This window comes from Rattus norvegicus, chromosome 12, assembly GCF_021556685.1.
Source record: "Rattus norvegicus strain SHRSP/BbbUtx chromosome 12, alternate assembly SHRSP_T2T, whole genome shotgun sequence".
In the NCBI taxonomy this organism is placed as follows: domain Eukaryota; kingdom Metazoa; phylum Chordata; class Mammalia; order Rodentia; family Muridae; genus Rattus; species Rattus norvegicus.
Window position 1 is genome coordinate 25,997,280 of NC_141545.1, and position 19,516 is coordinate 26,016,795.

General features: G+C 47.4%; 1 protein-coding gene and 1 pseudogene across 3 annotated transcripts in view; one reads left to right on the plus strand and one right to left on the minus strand.

Annotated features, from left to right (window-relative positions):
• Nucleotides 1-19,516, minus strand: part of Zcwpw1 (zinc finger CW-type and PWWP domain containing 1) — a 218,144-nt gene that overhangs the window by 96,946 nt on the left and 101,682 nt on the right. The window lies entirely within an intron of this gene.
• Nucleotides 13,611-15,400, plus strand: Echdc2-ps1 (enoyl CoA hydratase domain containing 2, pseudogene 1; annotated as a pseudogene). Its single transcript, XR_015634721.1, has one exon. The product of XR_015634721.1 is annotated as an enoyl CoA hydratase domain containing 2, pseudogene 1 (transcript).

The following is a 19,516-nucleotide window of genomic DNA, read 5'->3' on the forward strand; positions in this document are numbered from 1 at the left end:
CATTCTCAACCACTGAGCTATCTCTTTGGCTCCCAGAAGCTTCTCACAGACAACACACTTACTTGGAGGCAGAAAGGAGCCCCGAAGCAGCAAAATGCAACTGGAACACTTGACAAGTCAGCTTCTAAACCCTAGGGGGGGACAGCCCACCCCCTCCTATGTCTACTTGCTTCCCTTCCCAGCCTGCCGCTGTAGCTGAGAGACCCACAAACGAGGAGGAATTCCCTTTCTTTGATTTTTGTCTCTCTTTTTTTTTTTTTAACTTCAGTTTTCAAAAGATTCGTTTTATGTGTATGGGTGTTGTGTGTGCGTGTGCACCACTTGTGTGTTTGGTGTGGAAACTGGAAGAAGGCATCTGATCCCCTGGAACTGGAGTGACGGATGTTGCAAATGGCTTTGTGGGTGAGGGAATCGAACTCAGGTACTCTGGAAGAGGAGCCAAGGCTCTAAAGCTCTGAGATACCTCTCTAGCCCCTCCCCTTTAATTTTTTTTAAATGAATACAGCCCTGACTGACTTGAAGATATAGATCAGGCTGGCCTCAGGCTCACGAGTCAGCCTGCCTGTGCCTACCAAGTGATGGGGGTATTGGGAACGGAACTCAGGACCCCTGTAAGAATAGCAAGTGCTCTTAACCCCTGAGCCATCTCTCCAGCTCACACACTATTCTGGCTGTCTGGGGTTGAAGAGAGGAAGACACAAGAGGTCAGCAGAGAAAACTGAAGATGGCCAGAAAGTGTTCTAGATACACTCAGCCCAGCACATGCACTGTCCTATCTTGTTGGCATTATGGTCCAAGAAGAGATTGTAGGCCCATTGTATGTGCTCTTTAGTTAGATATGACTCTCACACAAGTGATCTTGCCCTCTCCCCACCTGCCTGGGACATCTAGCGATAGTCTTGGCTGTCATCACTGAGGGCAAGTCATTGAGCCACAGAAGCTTGAGGCGCCAGTAAAGGGGACAGCCCCCCCCCAAAGACTATCCAGTTTGAATGCCCATGTTATGTTACAGACAAGGAGCTTCCTGAGGGGCTGGAGAGATGATGTCAGCATTGAAAACCAAAATGCTCTTACAGAGGACCCAAGTACAGTTCCCAGCACCATTCATATCTCCATCCTTCCAACTCCAGAAGATCTGATGCCTCTGGCCTCCATGACACCAGCATTCTTGTGAACATTACCCCCTTATCACCCTTCCACCACAAACAAATACACATAATTAAAAATAAGCTAAACCATTAAAACAGTCTTAAATCAGATTATCCTTCTTTAAAAGATTTATTTTGTGTATGAGTATGCTATCGCTGTCTTCAGACACACCAGAAGAGGGCATCAGATCCCATCACAGATAGTTGTGAGCCACCATGTGGTTGCTGGGAATTGAACTCAGGACCTCTGGAAGAGCAGCTAGTGCTGTTAACCGCTGAGCCATCTCTCCAGCCCCTAAATCAGATTATCTTAATGCTTAGCAGGAAATATCTTGAAAGTCCTCTTGTAAAAACCTGACATGATTCTGCCTATAAGTGCTGGCCTTTTATTTTGTGTTACTTTTGCCAAAGGACCAGGTCTCTATCTCTGGCTGCCTTAGAACTCACTGTGTCAACCAGGCTGGCCTTGAATTCACAGAGATCTCCCTGCCCCTGCCTCCTGAGTCCTGGATTAAAGACCACACCCAGTTCTTATTTTTTAAGTATTATTATTATTTTTATCATCATTATTATTATTGTCATTGTTGCTGCTGCTGTTGTTATATTAAGGACCACACCCAGCTCTTATTTAAGTATTGTTGTTGTTATTGTTATTATTATTGTTGTATTTCATATGTGTCTACATGATGTATGCATGTGCACATGGGCATGAGGACTTCAGCCACCTTAGTCACCTCAGGGTCTTCTGTTTGTTTCGTGTGCCAAGAAGAACCTCTCTCTCTCTCTCTCTCTCTCTCTCTCTCTCTCTCTCTCTCTTTCTCTGTCCTTCTGTCTCTCTGTCTCTGTCTCTCTATCTCTCTTTTTCTCTGTCTCTCTGTCTGTCTCTGTCTCTCTCTCTGTCTTTGTCTCTCTCTGTCTCTCTGTCTCTGTCTGTCTCTGTCTCTTTGTCTCTGTCTCTGTCTCTGTCTCTGTCTCTGTCTCTGTCTCTCTCTCTCTCTCTCTCTCTCTCTCTCTGTGTGTGTGTGTGTGTGTGTGTGTGTGTGTGTGTGTGTGTGTGTGTGTCCCAGAGCTAGAACTCTGGGCATCAGGCTCGGCTGAAAGCACCCTCATCCACTGGGACTCCTTGCTGGTCCAGAGAAGACACTTCCTTAGCAGAATCTTTATCTTCCTAAAATGAGCACATTTCCCCCACAAGTCTACATAAATATATATAAAGGGGTTGGGGCTTTAGGTCAGTGGTGGAACACTTGCCTAACAAGTGCAAGGTCCTGGGTTCCAGCCTCAGCTCCAGGGGTGGGATTGGGGGTTGGCAGGGGAGACGCAATAACCAAAAAGACCAAAGATAAAGCAAAAGCAACCAAAGAAACACCAACACCCAAGTGACTGACACACACAATCTTTAAAAATAAAGCCATATATGCATACATATATGCGATTCCAAAACCAGTATTTCTAGCTTCATCCTCTTACCTCAGCTGCAGAAGAACAGGGCAGTTTGCCTTAGGCCTGCCCCAGAATACCACATCTGCTCTTGAGCTCATTGTGGAGTCTCAGCCACCTACCATGTCCCACTCAGCCAATGCTACAGGATCTGCATCCCACAACTGAACTCTCCACACAGGAATATCTACTTCCTTTTTACCTCATGTACTTGGACTCATTAGGATGTCAGCTTAATTGTTTCAAAACAAACCCAAATGACAGCGGTTTAACCTGAACAGGGGGTTACTTCTTCCTTGTATAACTATCTAGACATTAGCAGTCCATAGCAGATATGCGACTCCAGCAGAGCAGCACAGCGGCCAGGCTCTTTCTGGTTCCCTGACATCCCTGAAGGCTTTAATTCACAAATTTTGTCCAGTAGTTTAAGACCAAATCTACTTTTTGTGCAGCAGGGTGGGACCTTGTTATGATTCAAAGACACTTTCTCCAACCAGCACAGCACCAAAGATGCTGGTGACATCTGGTTGACACAAACAAATGCCTTATTTTTCAGATGGTAGAAGAGCTGGGTTTGTGACTCAGTGGCAGAGTCACCTAGAATCTCTTCGAAAGGGGCTGGGGGCGTGGCTCAGCAGTAGAGCCCCTGCCTAGAATCCCCCAGAGAGGGGCTGGGGGTGTGGCTCAGTGGTAGAGACCCTGCCTAGAATCTCCCAGTGAGGGGCTGGGGGCGTGGCTCAGTGGTAGAGCCCCTGCCTAGAATCCCTCAGTGAGGGGATGGGGTGTGGCTCAGTGGTAGAGCCCCTGCCTAGAATCCCCCAGTGAGGGGCTGGGGTGTGGCTCAGTGGTAGAGCCCCTGCCTAGAATCCTCCAGTGAGGGGCTGGGGCGAGGCTCAGTGGTAGAGCCCCTGCCTAGAATCCCCCAGTGAGGGGCTGGGGGCGTGGCTCAGTGGGAGAGCACCTGCCTAGAATCCCCAGGGAGGGGCTGAAATGTGCTGGCCTATCATGCACAATGTTTGAGTTCTATCACTGAGGGTTACCAGGAAAGAAAAAAGTGTTCTTCAATGAACTGTCACAGGTCCCCTGTTTCCCATATACCTTGTTTAAAAGGAAAGTTACCAGCTCAAGAGAAAAGTGTCAACTTAATACAACTGTATAATAATGTCGTGAGGCCATAAGGATATTTAAAAGGCCATTGATAGTGGCCTGGGGAGCCACTTAGATGGCTCAGTGACTAAGAGTCCTTGTACAATCATGGTCACATACCTCTAGCCCTAGCCCTAGGAGAAGACAAGAGGGTCCCTGGGGCTTGCTGGCCACCAGCAGAGTTCCAAGTTCAGAGAGAGACCCTGTCTCAAGAGAATAACCTGGAGAGTGATAAACAGTACCTTTCATCCTCCTCTAGCCTCTGTTTACATGTGAATGGTTACACACATGTGGATTCACCACACACACACACACACACACACACACACACACACACACAGTCATTACCAAATGAGTGGTAATAAAATACTTTCATTTATTTTGTTGTTTTACAAGGCCTGGAACTTGCTCTGTAGAGCAGGGTTGCCTCTGCCTCTGCCCCTGCTCCTGCCCCGCCCCTGCCCCTGCCCCTGCCCCTGCCCCTGCCCCTGCCCCTGCCCCTGCCCCTGCCCCTGCCCCTGCCCCTGCCCCTGCCCCTGCCTCTGACCCTGCCCCTGCCCCTGCCCTCCCCTCCCCTGCCCCTGCCCCTGCCCCTGCCTCTGCCTCCCAAGTGTTGGTATCAAAGGCACATACCAACCAACACTCAGCATCTACTTTCTTTTTCTTTACTTTTTAACCCAGTAGCCCAGGCTAGCTTTGAACTCTTGAGTCTCTTGTCTCCTCCTCCCAAGTTCTGGGGTTACAGTGAGTACCACCACGCCCAGCTGAGCAGATTATCACCTTGGTGAAAGAGAGTCTAGCAGTAGCAACCTCCCTCTGGGCTGTTTAACACCAGTTTGAGATGTATCCGGTGAAGGCTGGGTTTGTCTCTCAACATTCTTCACTGTCAGCTTAAGAATCTGAATTATGGGCCCTCAAAATGGTCAGCAAGTAAAGGCTCTTGCCACCAAGACCTGAGTTCAAACCCTGGTGCTCACATAGCGGAAGGAGAGACCCGACTTCAGCAAGTTGTCCTATGACCTGCACAGGAGTTTGTGGGCTGATTATTTAAATCAATCAGTATTTAGAAAAAGTAAAAAGGATCTGGGACCTGACTCTGGGTTGGGGGTGTTGGCTCCCATTTGCTGTCTGCTCTTCCTTGCTACTTTTATTTCTCCGTCACGCTGTCTTCCAACCTCAGCTGGTCCTTCCACATCTCCTTTGCTGTATGGTTGCCACACGTAACTCTCGCGTCTCTTACTTTTCGCTGCACATGGTAAACGGTTTGATCGGCCCTGCCCTTCGTTGAAAATGCAAAAGAACAGGATGTCCCAGGACTCCACCTTCTTGCCTGGCCTTCCAGCTAATTAATTCATTTGTATATTTGTCAGGTTAGATGTAGGCTTGGGTGTAAAAGCTAGACTGTGCTCGTCGATTAGCTCGACCTCTACACACCTCTAACCTGCTTCTCTGATCCGACCGTGTGCCAACTCCGTCAGCTGTGTTTTCTGGCTGGGGTCCTCCCCGTTTCTAAGCGTATCTGCTTCTTGATATTCCAGCATTATTGTTTTAAAAACAGAAAGCGGGGGCCAGCAAGATGGCTCAGTGGGTAGCAGCGCTTCCTGCCAATGCTAATGACCTGAGTTCAATTCCCAGTTACAACAAGAGAACGGACTCCCAGAGGTTGTACTCTGTCCTCCATACATGCCCATCTTCATGCCCGTCTGTCTGTCTGTCTTTTCCTCCCTTCATCACTCCCCTCTCAATAAAAATGCAAAACAAAACAGAAAAGCAGGATTGGCTTTGTACATCCCCCACCTGCCTTCACAGTGTCTTGGTAAACAATAAATTTGGACCTTGAGCTGCTGATCCTCCTGAGTTCTGGATCTCCAGGCTGCATCACCATTGGCATCAGCATCCCAGCGAAGAAGTTGTTATTTTAATTGTTCATTTGTGTGTGTAGACCTCTCTCCCCACTAATATCCATTTCGTGATTAACGAGCTGAGAAGCTCACGTCTGTAATCCCAGACGTGACGCTGAGGCAGGAGGATTACTGCAAGTTTAAGAACAACCTCCAAGGAAACCCTCAAAAGGACTGGAAATGGGGTTCAGGTGGTGGAGGGTTTTGTCTAGCATGCGTGAGACCTTGATTTGATTCCAGCACTCAAGAGACAGAGGCAGGCAGCTCTTTGAGTTTGAGACAAGCCTGGTCTGTGTAACTGAATTCTAGGTTAATCATGGCTACACAGTGAGACTGACTTTTCTGTTTGTTTGTTTTTTAAGACAGGGTATTTCTGTAGCTCTGGCCTCAGATTGAGATATCTGCCTGCCTCTTCCTCCTGAGTGCTGGGATTAAAGGTGTCCACCACCACCTTCCTGGCTGAGACTCTGTTTTAATAACAAGCAACAGCAAAACCAGACAGAAAAGTGAATGTGTACCTGGTGCAGAAGGATCAGAAGAGCAAGGTAACCTCCAGCCACACGGCAACCTGGAAAATTCCAGATCGGCCCGGGCTGCAGGAGATCTTATCTCAAAGGAAAATCTCTTAAAGCTGCAGTTCCAAGGTTTTGCTAATCAAATACCAATCAATAGTTTTCCCACCCCAATTTCTCAGTGTCCAAAAGTGACCATCACATGTCCTGTGTAGCTCAGGCTGGCCTCATAGTGGCTCAGGCTGGCCTCAAACACGCTATCTATCTGACAGCCTTGAATTTTTGTTGAAATGATAGGGGAGTACATAGACTTTCTTTCTTTTTCCATTTCTTTTTCCTTTTTTAAAACTTTTTTTGATTTTTTTTTGTGAGACCCGCTCATCTCCCTGTCTCCTCATATTCACCCTTTGCTCTCATAACTTCCCCCCCAAATAAGCAAACACACACACACACACACACACACACACACACACAAACATCTTGTCACCTTGGAAGCTGTAGTATGTCACAGTGTGTCACACTGTATATCCCTCTGACATAGACGTTCTTTTTTTAATATTTTTTTTAATTTAATGTATATTACAGATGGTCGTGAGCCACCAGGTGGTGGCTGGGAATTGAACTCAGGACCTCTGGAAGAGCACTCAGTGCTCTTAACCACTGAGCCATCTCTCCAGCCCTGACATAGACTTTCTTAAATTAATATTTTATTTTATATATCTGCTTGTTATTCTTATATTTTTGGTTGTGAGCCTAGCCTTTAACGGCTGAGCCATCTCTCCAGCCCTCTGCTTGTTATTCTTACATGTATGTCTGTGTGCATGTATGTCTGTGTGATATGTGTCTGTGTACATGCATGTCTGTGTACACATGTGTCTGTGTACATATGTGTCTGTGTGTCTGTGTGTCTGTGTACATGTGTGTCTGTGTACATGTATGTGCCTAGTGCTTGAGCTGGACAAAAGTGGGCTTTGGATTCCCTAGAACTGGAGTTACAAATGGTTGTGCCCGACCCTGAGGTCCTCCAGAAGCGTAGCTCTTGTGCTGAACCATCTCTCCATTTCTTTTTTTTTTTTTTTTTTTTTGGTTCTTTTTTTTCGGAGCTGGGGACCGAACCCAGGGCCTTGCGCTTCCTAGGCAAGCGCTCTACCACTGAGCTAAATCCCCAACCCCCATCTCTCCATTTCAAAACAGACTCTCACTATATAGCTCTGGTTGGCCTGGAACTTTCTATGTAGATCAGGCTGGCCTGGCAGCGTCATGTATGTTGTGCCACCAAATTTGACTTCAAGTCTTTTTATAAATCTGGATTCCACATAGAAGAAAAAAATGCAATATTTGTCTATTAACGTGTGTGTGCATGGTGTGTGTGTGTGTGTTCATGGTGTGTGTGTGTTCATGGTGTGTGTGTGTGTGTGTGCATGAAGGCCATCACCCCTGCATGGAGGTTAAAAGAAAACTTTGTGGAGTCCGTTTTCTCTACCTGTATGTGAGTTCTGGGAATCAAACAAGGATCACCTGGCTTTAGTCACAAGTATCTTCTTGCCAGACCAACAGCTGTCTTTTCTAATTAATGTGATGCCCAGTTCCATCTAATTTCTCGTAAATAATATGATTTCATTCTTCTTTATGACTAAGCACTAAGACACTGCTGAGCATATATAAGATGTGTGTGTGTGGTGTGTGTGTGTGTGTGTGTGTGTGTGTGTGTGTGTGTGTGTCTATAGCCCAGGCTGGCCTCAAACTTGCAGCACTCCTCCTGTCTTATCTTTCTATTAGGATTATAGGCATGAGAATTTTATATTATTTTTATTATGGGTATATTTTTATATTGCTTATAATGGATCAATGTAACAGACTCTGGTTATATTTTTTTTCCTGGACTTGTTCCTTGTCTCCCCCACCTGTCTATGTGTGTATGATGTTCTTGTGCTTATGTATGCATGTTTGCATGTGTGTACATCTGTGCACTGTGGAGGTCAGAGGTCAACATCAAAGGGCCCTTCCTCCAATCTTGTCCAATCGATCATATTAGTGGGTCAGCAAGCCCCAGGGATGTGTCTGGTTCAGGCTCCCCAGGGCTGGGATTACAAACTCACAAACTCACTAAAGACCCACCTAGTTTGTTTGTTTGTTTTCTTTTTGAGACAGGCTTTGTCTGTGTAGCCCTGGCTGTCCTAGAACTCACTCTGTAGACCAGGCTGGCCTCAAGCTCCCAGAAATCTCTCTGCCTCCAGTTCAGGCAAGCTGTGGTCAAATTTAAGCGCTACCACTAACTGCCCAGCTAAACTCAGCTTTTTTCCCTGAGTTCTAGGAACGGAACTCCCCCCCCTCACACACACACACTACCACCACCTCCACCACCCCCATGCTTGCACGGCAAGCTTCTTTCTTTTTTGAGATTGGCCTGACACCGTCTCACTTTGTATCCTTGGCTGGCCTGGAATTTACTATGTAGACCAGATTGATCTTGACCTGGTAGAGACCCACTGGCCTCTGCCTCATGGGTGCTGAATTAAAGGCCAGTGCTACCATACACGCCTGGCTATGTGCACTTTTCTGACTGAACTATCATCCCAGACCCCCCCACTTAAAAATTTTATTCATGTATATGGCTGTTTTACCTGCATGTGTGTATGTGCACCATACATGCCTGGGGCCTGCAGAGGCTACAATAAGAGGGTATCATATCCCCTGGAACTGGAGTTACTGATGATCTAAGCCACCATGTAGGTGATGGGAATCAAACATGGATTCTCTAGAGAAACAATCTTTTTTCTTTTCTTTTCTTTCTTTTTTTTTAAATTAAGGGCTGGAGAGATGGCTCTGTGGTTAAGAGCACATCCTTTTGTGGAGGACCCAGAGTCAATTTCTATAATTCTACTCCAGGAGGATCTGACACATTCACATGTACATACTCATATATACACAAATATACATATGCACTTATGTACATATCCATCCATGCCCACACATACATAACTAAAAATAAATAAATAAATCTTTAAAAATATTACATTATTTATTTATTTGTTTGTATTTGGGGGACTCGTGTGTGTCACGGGATACACTAGTGTCACAGCACCCATGTCTCATGTTTCAAGAGGAGTCATGGTTATATGGTTTCATTATGACCCACTGTGGGGTGTGTGTGTGTGTCTGAGTATGAGTGTGAGTGTGTGTGTCTGTGTGTCTGTGTATGTGTTTGAGTGTGTGTCTGTGTGTGTCTGAGTGTGTGAGTGTGTGTGTCTGAGTGTGAGTGTGAGTGTATGAGTGTGTGTCTGTTGTCTGTGTGTATGTGTTTGAGTGTGTGTCTGTGTGTATATGTGTTTGAGTGTGTGTGAGTGTGTGTGTCTGAGTGTGAGTGTGTGTATGAGTGTGTGTCTGTTGTCTGTGTGTATGTGTTTGAGTGTGTGTCTGTGTCTGTGTGTGTATGTGCTTGAGTGTGTGTGAATGTAAGTGTGTGTATGTGTTTGAGTGTGTGTGTGAGTGTGAGTGTGTGTATGTGTTTGAGTGTGTGTCTGAGTGTGTGTGTCTGAGTGTGTGTGTGTGTGAGTGTGTGTGAGTGTGCATGTGTCTTCTTCATCCAGAAATATTGGCCATTCCAGGCTGCCCATCATCTACACTTTGATAATTTTTCACTGTATAGTTTTATCTTAATGAAGTCTTTGTTGTATTTAGTTTTGAGACCAGGTTATATGTGGCCCAGGCTTGTCTTGAAATAGCTATGTGGTCAGGAATAACCTTTAGTTTCTTATCCTCCTGCCTCCACCTCCCTAGTACGAGAATTTCAGGAGACCATCACTAAGCCTAGTTTATGCACTGCTGGGGATTGAACCCACAGAGTCATGTAGTCTAGACAAGGGTTCTGCCCACTGAGCATTTCCCTAGAGCCCCACTTCCTGGTTTCTTTCTTTCTTCCTTTCTTTTTTTTTTTTTTTTTTTTTTTGTTCTTTTTTTCGGAGCTGGGGACCGAACCCAGGGCCTTGCGCTTCCTAGGCAAGCGCTCTACCACTGAGCTAAATCCCCAACCCCTCTTCCTTTCTTTTTGACTGTTTGCTTTATACAGTCTCATGTAGTCTAGGCTAGCCTGCAATCCATCATACACTCAAACATGACTTTGAACTCCTGGTTCCCTTGTTCTCAACTCCTACATTTTTGCGTTATAGATGTGCATCACAAAACTCTTCTACTGATTCCTTTGTTTATTACTTATTTTCGAGACATTCTTGTTATGTAACTCAGGGCAATTTGGGGTTCATTATACAGCTGATGTGGTCTCAAACTTGAGTGCTCCTGTGTCTTTCTAGTGAATTAAAACTTCCTTTTAAAAAGAAAGAAAAGAAAAAGAAAGAGAGAAAAGACAGGTCTCAGTACTCAGCCCTGGCTGCCCTGGAACTCTATGTAGCCCAGGGTGGCCTTGAACTTAGAGATTCACTTGCTTCTGCCTCTTGGTTGCTGGATTTAAACCCATAAACCCCCATGCCCAGCTCTGTTCTCTTGTTTAGGAGACTTTGTTCTCATCTTTACTCTCAGCGCTTCCCAGGCTCTCTCACAGAGCCTCAGCTCAACCAGCAGCCGGAAGCCCAGCAGTTCTGTGTCTGCCCTCCCAAGGAGGAAGTTACAGGTTCACACAGACATTCACATGCTTGCTTCTTACATGCGTGCTGCACATGCAGCCTCAGGTCATGCTCGTGCAGCAAGCATCCTTGGCCACCGAGCCGTTGCTTGCCCCCTTGACTTCTAATTTTCGAGAGCCCTTTCGTCCTTTGGTGCTTCGTTCCCACGGGTCTTGATTCTGGCTTCCGGGAGCAAGAATCTATTCTTATCTAATCCAGCAAGCAACGATCTTACTTTTTAGAAGTGTGTCTTCTGGTTTTGCTCCTGCTTCCTCCAAGGTCAGGTTTGTCTTTGTTGTTTTGGTTCCCGTCTGATTTGAAAAAAGAAATCATCCAAAAGCCGATTTGACCTTCAGTTCCCTATTTATAATCAATATCCTTAAAGTAGGCGCTTCTTCCAGAGAGGACGCCATCAATCACGGATGGGGCGTGGAGGAAAGAAGATGCAGGAATTCTGGCTCCTAGAATTTAAAGCAAGTGGGTTCAGGGAGAGGACTACTGAAGGTCTTGCCTTGCTAAATGCCCTTGGCCTTAGCTGCCTTTTGCTCTCTGGGCTGGAGTCAGCTTTGTTTAACTTCAGAGGCCATCCTTAGCCATTGGTAGGAAGTTAGTCATCTCGTTTCTCACCTCGTTCTCAGTAGGAGACCTTGTTTCTCATTCTGTTCCATGTTGGGGATGGAGCCCATGACTTTGTGCATGTTAGGCAGGGGCTCCACCACCGAGCCACACCCCCAGCCCCTCACTGTGGATTCTAGGCAGGGGCTCCACCACTGAGCCACGCCCCCAGCCCCTCACTGGGGGATTCTAGGCAGGGGCTCCACCACTGAGCCACGCCCCCAGCCCCTCACTGGGGGATTCTAGGCAGGGGCTCCACCACCGAGCCACGCCCCCAGCCCCTCACTGTGGATTCTAGGCAGGGGCCCTACCACTGAGCCACGCCCCTAGCCCCTCCCTGGGAGAGTCTAGTCAGGGGCTCTACCACTGAGCCACGCCCCTAGCCCCTCACTGGGGGATTCTAGGCAGGGGCTCTACCACTGAGCCACGCCCCCAGCCCCTCACTGGGGATTCCGGGCCGAGTGAGCCACACCCCCATCCCCTTGCTGATGGGTTCTAAGCAGGTTCTGTGTTGCTGAGCTGCGCCCCGCCTCCAGGCCTCACTGCCTAGATTCTAGAATCCCACAGCGAGGGACTGGAGGCAGAGATGTGACTAAGCGGTAGATTCATTGTCTAGCATACAAAAGTCCCGAGAGAGAGAGAGAGAGAGAGAGAGAGAGAGAGAGAGAGAGAGAGAGAGAGAGAGAGAGAGAGAGAGAGAGAGAGAGAGAGAGAGAGATTGAGAGAGAGAGAGAGAGAGAACACAAAGCCTGACAGACTCTCCGAATTCAGCTAAGTGCCTATTCTCTGTGTACCTTCAGTGCTGAGTGTACATCCACTTCCATTGTTTCTGTTATCTTTGCTGCGCTACAAATTACTTTGAAGCTTGGTATTTTAAAATGACAGCCCTCCTTTACTGTCTCATGGTTCTGTGGGCTGGCCACGCAGGGCAGGACGGGATTGACTTGGCTCTGTTCCAGGCGTCCGGGGCCTCAGATGGAAGTCCGGAGGCTAAGAGGGCTGAAGTCACCTGTGAGCTTGACTGATGTTGGCTGTTCAGCGATGACTCACTCACTCACCTGGCAAGCAGGTTGGGACTGGATGTTGGCAGGCTGCCTGCCTTCCCCTTGGGTGGCCCTCTCCCCAGGCTGTCTGAAAAGTCCCCATGATGTGGCAGCTGACTTTCCCCAGAATGGATGATCCAAGACAGTGTGGTGGAAGTACCCATCTATCCCCATCCCTGTGTGTGCGTGTGCGTGTGCGTGTGCGCGCGCGCGCGCGCGCGCGCGTGTGTGTGTAAGCCAGCGTTCAATGATAAGCGTCTTTCTTAACAGCTTCCTATCTTGTTTGTTTGTTTGTTTGTTTGTTTTTATTTTAAGAGTTTGTCGGCAGGTATGTAAATGTGTGTGCAGAGCCAAAGGAGGTCAGAAGAGAGCATCAGATCCCTGAAACTGGAGATGTGCATAGCCACGTGGATCCAAACCCAGGTGTTCTGCCAGAGCAAGTGTTGCCGAGTCAGCTCCCCAGCCTCTCGAAACATTTATTTTATTTTATTTATATATTCTTCAGTAACTCCATACATAAATATGATGTATTAAGATTTTATCTACCTGCCACTACCCCCCCCAACTCCTTCTGGATCACACCCCTCCCCACTCTCCACACCTCATATCTGCTGCTGCTGCTAATAAATCACTGAATTCTTTGTTAAGGGAGAGCCCCACTGAGCTTCTCCTTGTTTTTTGAGCCGGGCCAGGGCCTGTTGCTTGTCGAGTGTGGTGTGATGACAATAGCCTTCACACCACTGAGGAATTATCTAGTTTAGGTTAGCCTCTGGGCACCTCTGTGGGGATTATCTCCATTCAGTTAACTGAGCTGGAAAAGGCCTCCCACTGTGGGTAGTAGCATTTCTTGGGCAGGAATCTTGGACTGTATGAAAAGGAGAAAGTGAGAAGTGGTTCTCAACCTTCCTAATGCTGCATCAACCCTCATGCTGTGGTGACCCCCCCCCCCAACCAAAACATTATTTTGCAACTTCATAACTGTAATTTTGCTAATGTTATAAATAGTAATATAACTACCTAATATGTAGGCTATCTCCTATGGACCCTGAGAACCACTGGCTTAATGGCTAAAGGTGCTTATTGCCGGGTCAGAGGACCTGACTTTGATCTCACAGACTTGGGAGGCAGAGATCTCTGTGAGTTCAAGGCCACCCTGGTCTACAGAGCGAGTTGCAGGACAGCCAGTGTTGCCTAGAGAAACCCTGTCTTGAGAAAAACAAAAGTAAAAGACTGGACCCCAACAGCCTGCTCCCTGATGCTACCCGCCCTGCCCCACGCGCAGCGCCTCCTGCGCCCCTGGATGTCCCAGCGTCATGTGCCTCCCACATGACGACCAGGACACCGGAAATCCAAGTACGGGTGCTGACAGGTCCAAATCAAGGAATCACTGACATTCTGCTGAACAGACCTCAGGCCCGCAGTGCCTTGGGGAATGTGTTTCTTAGCGAGCTGCGGTAGCTCTGGCCCAGCTTCTGGAAGACCACCAAGTCCAAGTACTGCTCTTCAGAAGTGCAGTGAAGGGCACGTTCTGTGCAGGTGCAGACCTGAAGGAACGGAGCGGATGAGTGCTGCAGGGGTAGGAACCTTTGTCTAGCAGCTTCGAGGCCTAATCGCTGCCTTCCCTGCACCCACCATTGCATCCATGGACGATGAAGGCTTGGAAGTTGCCCTGGCCTGTGACCTCTGCATAGCAGCTTCCTCCGCCGTCATGGGGCTAATTGAGACCACTCGAGGACTTCTCCCAGGAGCAGGCTCCCATTGTTGCTGTATGCCTGGGCAAAGCTGCCATCGACCGAAGAATGGAGGTAGACATCACATCAGGGATGGCCACTGAACAGATGTGCTATGCCCAGAACATCCCAACCCAGGACTGGCTGGAAGGAATGGCAGCCTTCCGGGGGAAACGACTCCCCAAATTTGTGGAGAAGTAGCACAGCTTATATAAGCACACACCACAAAGCCTAGGATCCAGAGGAAAAGTCTGCAGCAGGCTCTTCAGTTTCTTCGCAAGGACAATGGCAGACATTGTGAATGGCATGGTGCCTAGAGACAAGGTGCTGACCATGCCCACCACTGCCATCTTCCATATTGCTCACCTTGGCCAACGTACTGGATGGTTTTGTGTGTCAACTTGACACAAGCTGGGGTTATCACAGAGAATGGAGCCTCCCTTGAGGAAATGCCTCCAGGAGACCCAGCTATAGGGCATTTTCTCAACTAGTGATCAAGATGGGGAGAGCCCAGCCCACTGTGGGTGGTGCCATCCCTGGGCTGGTGGTCTTGAGTTCTACAAGAAAGCAAGTTTAGCAAGCCAGGGGAAGGAAGCCTTTAACATGCCTCCATGGCCTCTGCATCAGCTCCTGCTTCCTGACCTGCATGAGTTCCAGTCCTGACTTCCTTGGTGAGGAACAGCAATGTGGAAGTGTAAGCTGAATAAACCCTTTCCTCCCCAACTTGCTTCTTGGTCAGGTGTTTCTGCAGGGATAGAAACCCTGACTAAGACAGCTTGTCACTGGGATCCAGGCCTGCCTGGTTCTCTGCACTCAAACAAACTTTGGGTCTGTGTCACTGGCTCTGACCACCGTGGATGGAACAGTGAGAAGGACGTCTTCAGTTCCTCTCACAGAATAACTCCAGCCGGGTCTCTTTGAGTTAGTGTCAGGAGCCAGCCCTCGGATTCCAGCTCGCTGGCATAGATAACTCAGGGGGAATTCTGGACAGACCATTTTCACCTCACTAGAACCCAGCTTTTAATACCTGGAAATGATTATTTGTGATGACTTAAAATCCTTGCGTTAGGTAAACATGCTATGACTGTTTAAAAAAAATAAATAGGGGCTGGAGGGATGGCTCAGCGGTTAAGAGCGCTGACTGCTCTTCCAGAGGTTCTGAGTTCAATTCCCAGCAACCACATGGTGGCTCACAACCATCTGTAATGGGATCCGATGCCCTCTTCTGGTGTGTCTGACGGTGTACTCACATAAATAAATAAATAAATAAATAAATAAATAAATAAATAAATAAATAAATCTTTAAAAATAAATAAATAAAAGACAGAGCAGACTCCTGCAGGTGCACTCTCCACATACAGAGTAAACCAATTAAACAACTGTAATTTAGCTTTTTTTTTTTTTTAATTGGAGATTTGAGTTGAGCACAGTATTCCTTGCTCCCTCTTCCTGACTGGGACTGGATTGGGACCAGCCGCTTCAAGCTCCTGCTGTCTTGGCCCCCAGTGACAGCGGACTGTCCCTCAAACTGAGCCCAGGTGAACCCTTCCTTCCTTAAGTGGCTTTTGATACTCCATCACAGTAACAAAAAAAGAAACCGAGACACCGGGCAGGCACAGAATCGTGAGAGGGACTCTCCGGTGCCCAGAACCACTTCCTTTGTTACGTAGCCTTCAAAGATGCACTCTGCCATTGCAATCACACACTGCTGACTGAGTCTCTGACTCCAAGATGAATCTGAGAGCTGGTGAATCAAACTCTACCTTATCGGCTGGGGATATAGTGAGTGGGGTGACCGCCTTGCATGCAGGAGAGTGGGTTCCTTTCCTAGTGCCATATAGACTGGGTGTGGTCGCCTGTGCCTATGATCCCAGCACTTGATAGGTAGAGGTAGGAGGACCAGGGGTTCCAGATTATCCGTGATTATGTAGGAAGTTCGAGGCCAGCCTGGACTTAATCAAGACCCTATCCCAAAAAACAAAACAAAATTAAAAAACCCTATAGCTTTCAGATGGCAGCATAGTGCATGCTTTGTGAAGACATTTGAAGATTATCATGCCATTAGCATGGCATCATACTGAGTTACATGTGTTCCTACATGTGTTCCTTCCTGTTTTGCTAAAATCCCATAAGGCCATGCTCTGACACCCAGCCCAGTACCCTTAGGAGTGCCCAGTAATCTTAGAATTACTTAAATATAAGGACTCAATTCTGCTGCCTTTGAGGCAGTTAGGGGTGTGTGTGTGTGTGTGTGTGTGTGTGTGTGTGTGTGTGTGTGTGTTATACACACACACAAATTTGTAGAAGTAACTGCTGAGTATATTTCAGCTACACCCCACCTTATTTTTTTTTTTTTTTGTTTTTTGTTCGTTTTCCTCTTTGAGATGGGCTTTCACTATATAGCCCTTGCTGACATGAAACTCACTAGATAGACCAGGCTAGCCTTGAACTCAGAGATCTGCCTGCCTCTGCCTTCTGAGTGCTGAGATTCAAGGCATGTGCCACCACCAGCCGGCTGGATCTTATTTTGTGGGACAAAGTCCCTCAGTGAGTTGGAACACATCAGTTCAGCCAGGCCAGCAGCCAACAGACCTCAGATCGATCTCCACTTCTCAGTGTTGGGCTTGCAGTCATGCATTGTCATGCAGGCTCTGTATGGGAACATTGGGGATCAAACTCAGGTCCATGTGCTTACGGGGTGAGCACTTTATCAACCGAGTCTTCTCCACTGGCCTATATTGTATTTTCCTTGGTTTCTGATGCCAGGCTTAAGAGAAATGGTGTACTACAAGCTGGCTCACATTTCCTTGACATGCCCCAACATTTTCTCAGAAAATCCTTCCAGTGTGACTGAGGCATCTTGGAGTTTAGGGTAGGACGTTCGTATTGGGTCACATAGCTGAAACTTCAATGTACACATTCTCAAAGTGTAATCAACCCAGCATGGCTGTGGTGGTTGATGTTGGTTGGCAACTCTACAGGATCTAGAATCACCTGAGACATCTGTGTGGGAGTTTGTCCATCAGGATAACAGAGATGGGAAGACTCAGTCCAAATGGGCGGCACCATTCCCTAGGCTGGGGTCCTGGAATGAATAAAAAGGAGAAGGTGAACTGAGCATCAGCACCTCTCTCTCTCTCTCTGTTTTCTGACCGTGGGTGCGGTGTGACCAGCTGTCTCATGCTCCTGCTGCCCTGATGAACGGTACCAAACTGGGAGCCAACATAAACCCTTCTTTCTTAAGCTGCTTTGGTCGGGCATTTTCTCAAAGCAAAGAGAGATGCAATGGGAACAATAGCTGAGTCATGCTTACCTTTACGGAAAAGGCTGGCGAGATAAGGCCACCTTTGGAAATTCCCACCTCCAATTCCTCCAGCACCGGCTCAGATGCCACCTCCTTTTGATGGGCGTTAGGAACAGTTAGTGCCGGCAGATAGTTGGACCTACGAGCATATCAGGCATCAATTATACAATATATAAATTATATGTTTCCTCTACATAGAGAGAGAGTTTAAATATATGTAAAAACAGATTAATGGAGGTGCAGATTCACTGCAATGAAATCGTGGTTTTGTTACTTCTTTTTGTCAACACAGCTATCTTTATGGGGATCATAAAAATAAATCTTTTTAATGTTTGAGATCCAGGGGCTGGGGAGATGTCTCACTGGCTCAGAGCACTTGCTGCTCTTACAGAGGACCAGAGTTTGACTTCCAGTACCCATATCAGGTGGCTCAAGCTCCCCATAAAGGCAGCTTAAGGGAATCTGATGCCCTCTTCTGGCCTCTGACACCCACATACATGTAAACAAAAGTACAATGGGGCTGGAGAGATGGCTCAGCGGTTAAGAGCACTGACTCTTCTTCCAGAGGACCTGAGTTCAATTCCCAGAACCCAAGGCCACCAGGCACCCACTGACACACATGCAGACAAAACACTCAGACACATAGGTAAGGAGGGAGGGAGGGAGGGAGGGAGGGAGGGACAGAGGGAAAGAGACAGAGACAGATAAAATGTAAAAAAAAAAAAAAAAAAAAAAAAAAAAAAAAAAAAAAAAAAAAAAAACAAGGGTTGGGGATTTAGCTCAGTGGTAGAGCGCTTGCCTAGCAAGCACAAGGCCCTGGGTTCAGTTCCCAGCTCCGAAAAATGAAAAGAAAAAAAAAAAAAAACAGACAAAAAGAGAGTACCAGCCAGGTGTGGTGGCTTAGCACTTGGGGAGGTAGAGGCCAAAGGTTCAGGAGCTCTGATGTCATCCTTATCTATATATTGAGTTTGAGATAAAACTGAGTCTCAAGCAAACAAAAGGAACAACAATAAGATAGAGATCTCGGCCAGGCAGTGGAGCGCACACCTTTAGCCCCAGCACCCAGGAAGCAGAGGCAGGTGGATCTCTGTGAGTTCCAGGCCAGCCTGGTCTACAAAGGGAGTTCCAGGACAGCCAGGGCTACATAGAAAAATGCTATCTCAAAAACAATGACAAGAACAAAAAAATAGAGATCTCTAAATTAGTGGCCCAGATGAACTCTTACGTACACAGGATGTAAATAACTTCTAGACTGTCTACACACTATTAAACAACTGAAAGAGAATAAACTCCCAAGGACCGATACAGAATACTTTCTGAGATAAATTAACACTAAACGAAGAGTGAACTCTCAGAGCTGTCGGACTAAAAGCTATGCCTTTGCTTATGTTCATTCATGAAAAAAAAATCTCATGACATCTTTCCTTGGAGTAAGGAGTAGGTGGTAAAACAGAAGAAAGCAGCCATCTGTAAATCGGGGTAAGGAGAGAGATCTTCCACAACATAGCCTTAACAATTTTTGGATTTTGAATTGTAAGTCTATTTCGCTCATGTTTAAAAACCAAAGTAAATTCTTGGTGATATATATATATTGCAGGCCTAGAAAGTAAGAGGCTGAAACTAAACACTAAGAATGAAGGATATGGTTCAGCTGTAGAGCCCTGCCTAGAATCCCCCAGTGAGGGGCTGGGGTTGGGGCTCAGTGGTAGAGCCCCTGCCTAGAATCCCCCAGTGAGGGGCTGGGGGTGTGGCTCAGTGGTAGAGCCCCTGCCTAGAATCCTCCAGTGAGGGGCTGGGGTGTGGCTCAGTGGTAGAGCCCCTGCCTAGAATCCTCCAGTGAGGGGCTGGGGTGTGGCTCAGTGGTAGAGCCCCTGTCTAGAATCCTCCAGTGAGGGGCTGGGGGTGTGGCTCAGTGGTAGAGCCCCTGCCTAGAATCCTCCAGTGAGGGGCTGGGGGCGTGGCTCAGTGGTAGAGCTCCTGCCTAGAATCCCCCTGTGAGGGGCTGGGATGTGGCTCAGTGGTTAGAACATCTGCCGAGACTCCACTAGTGAGGGGCTA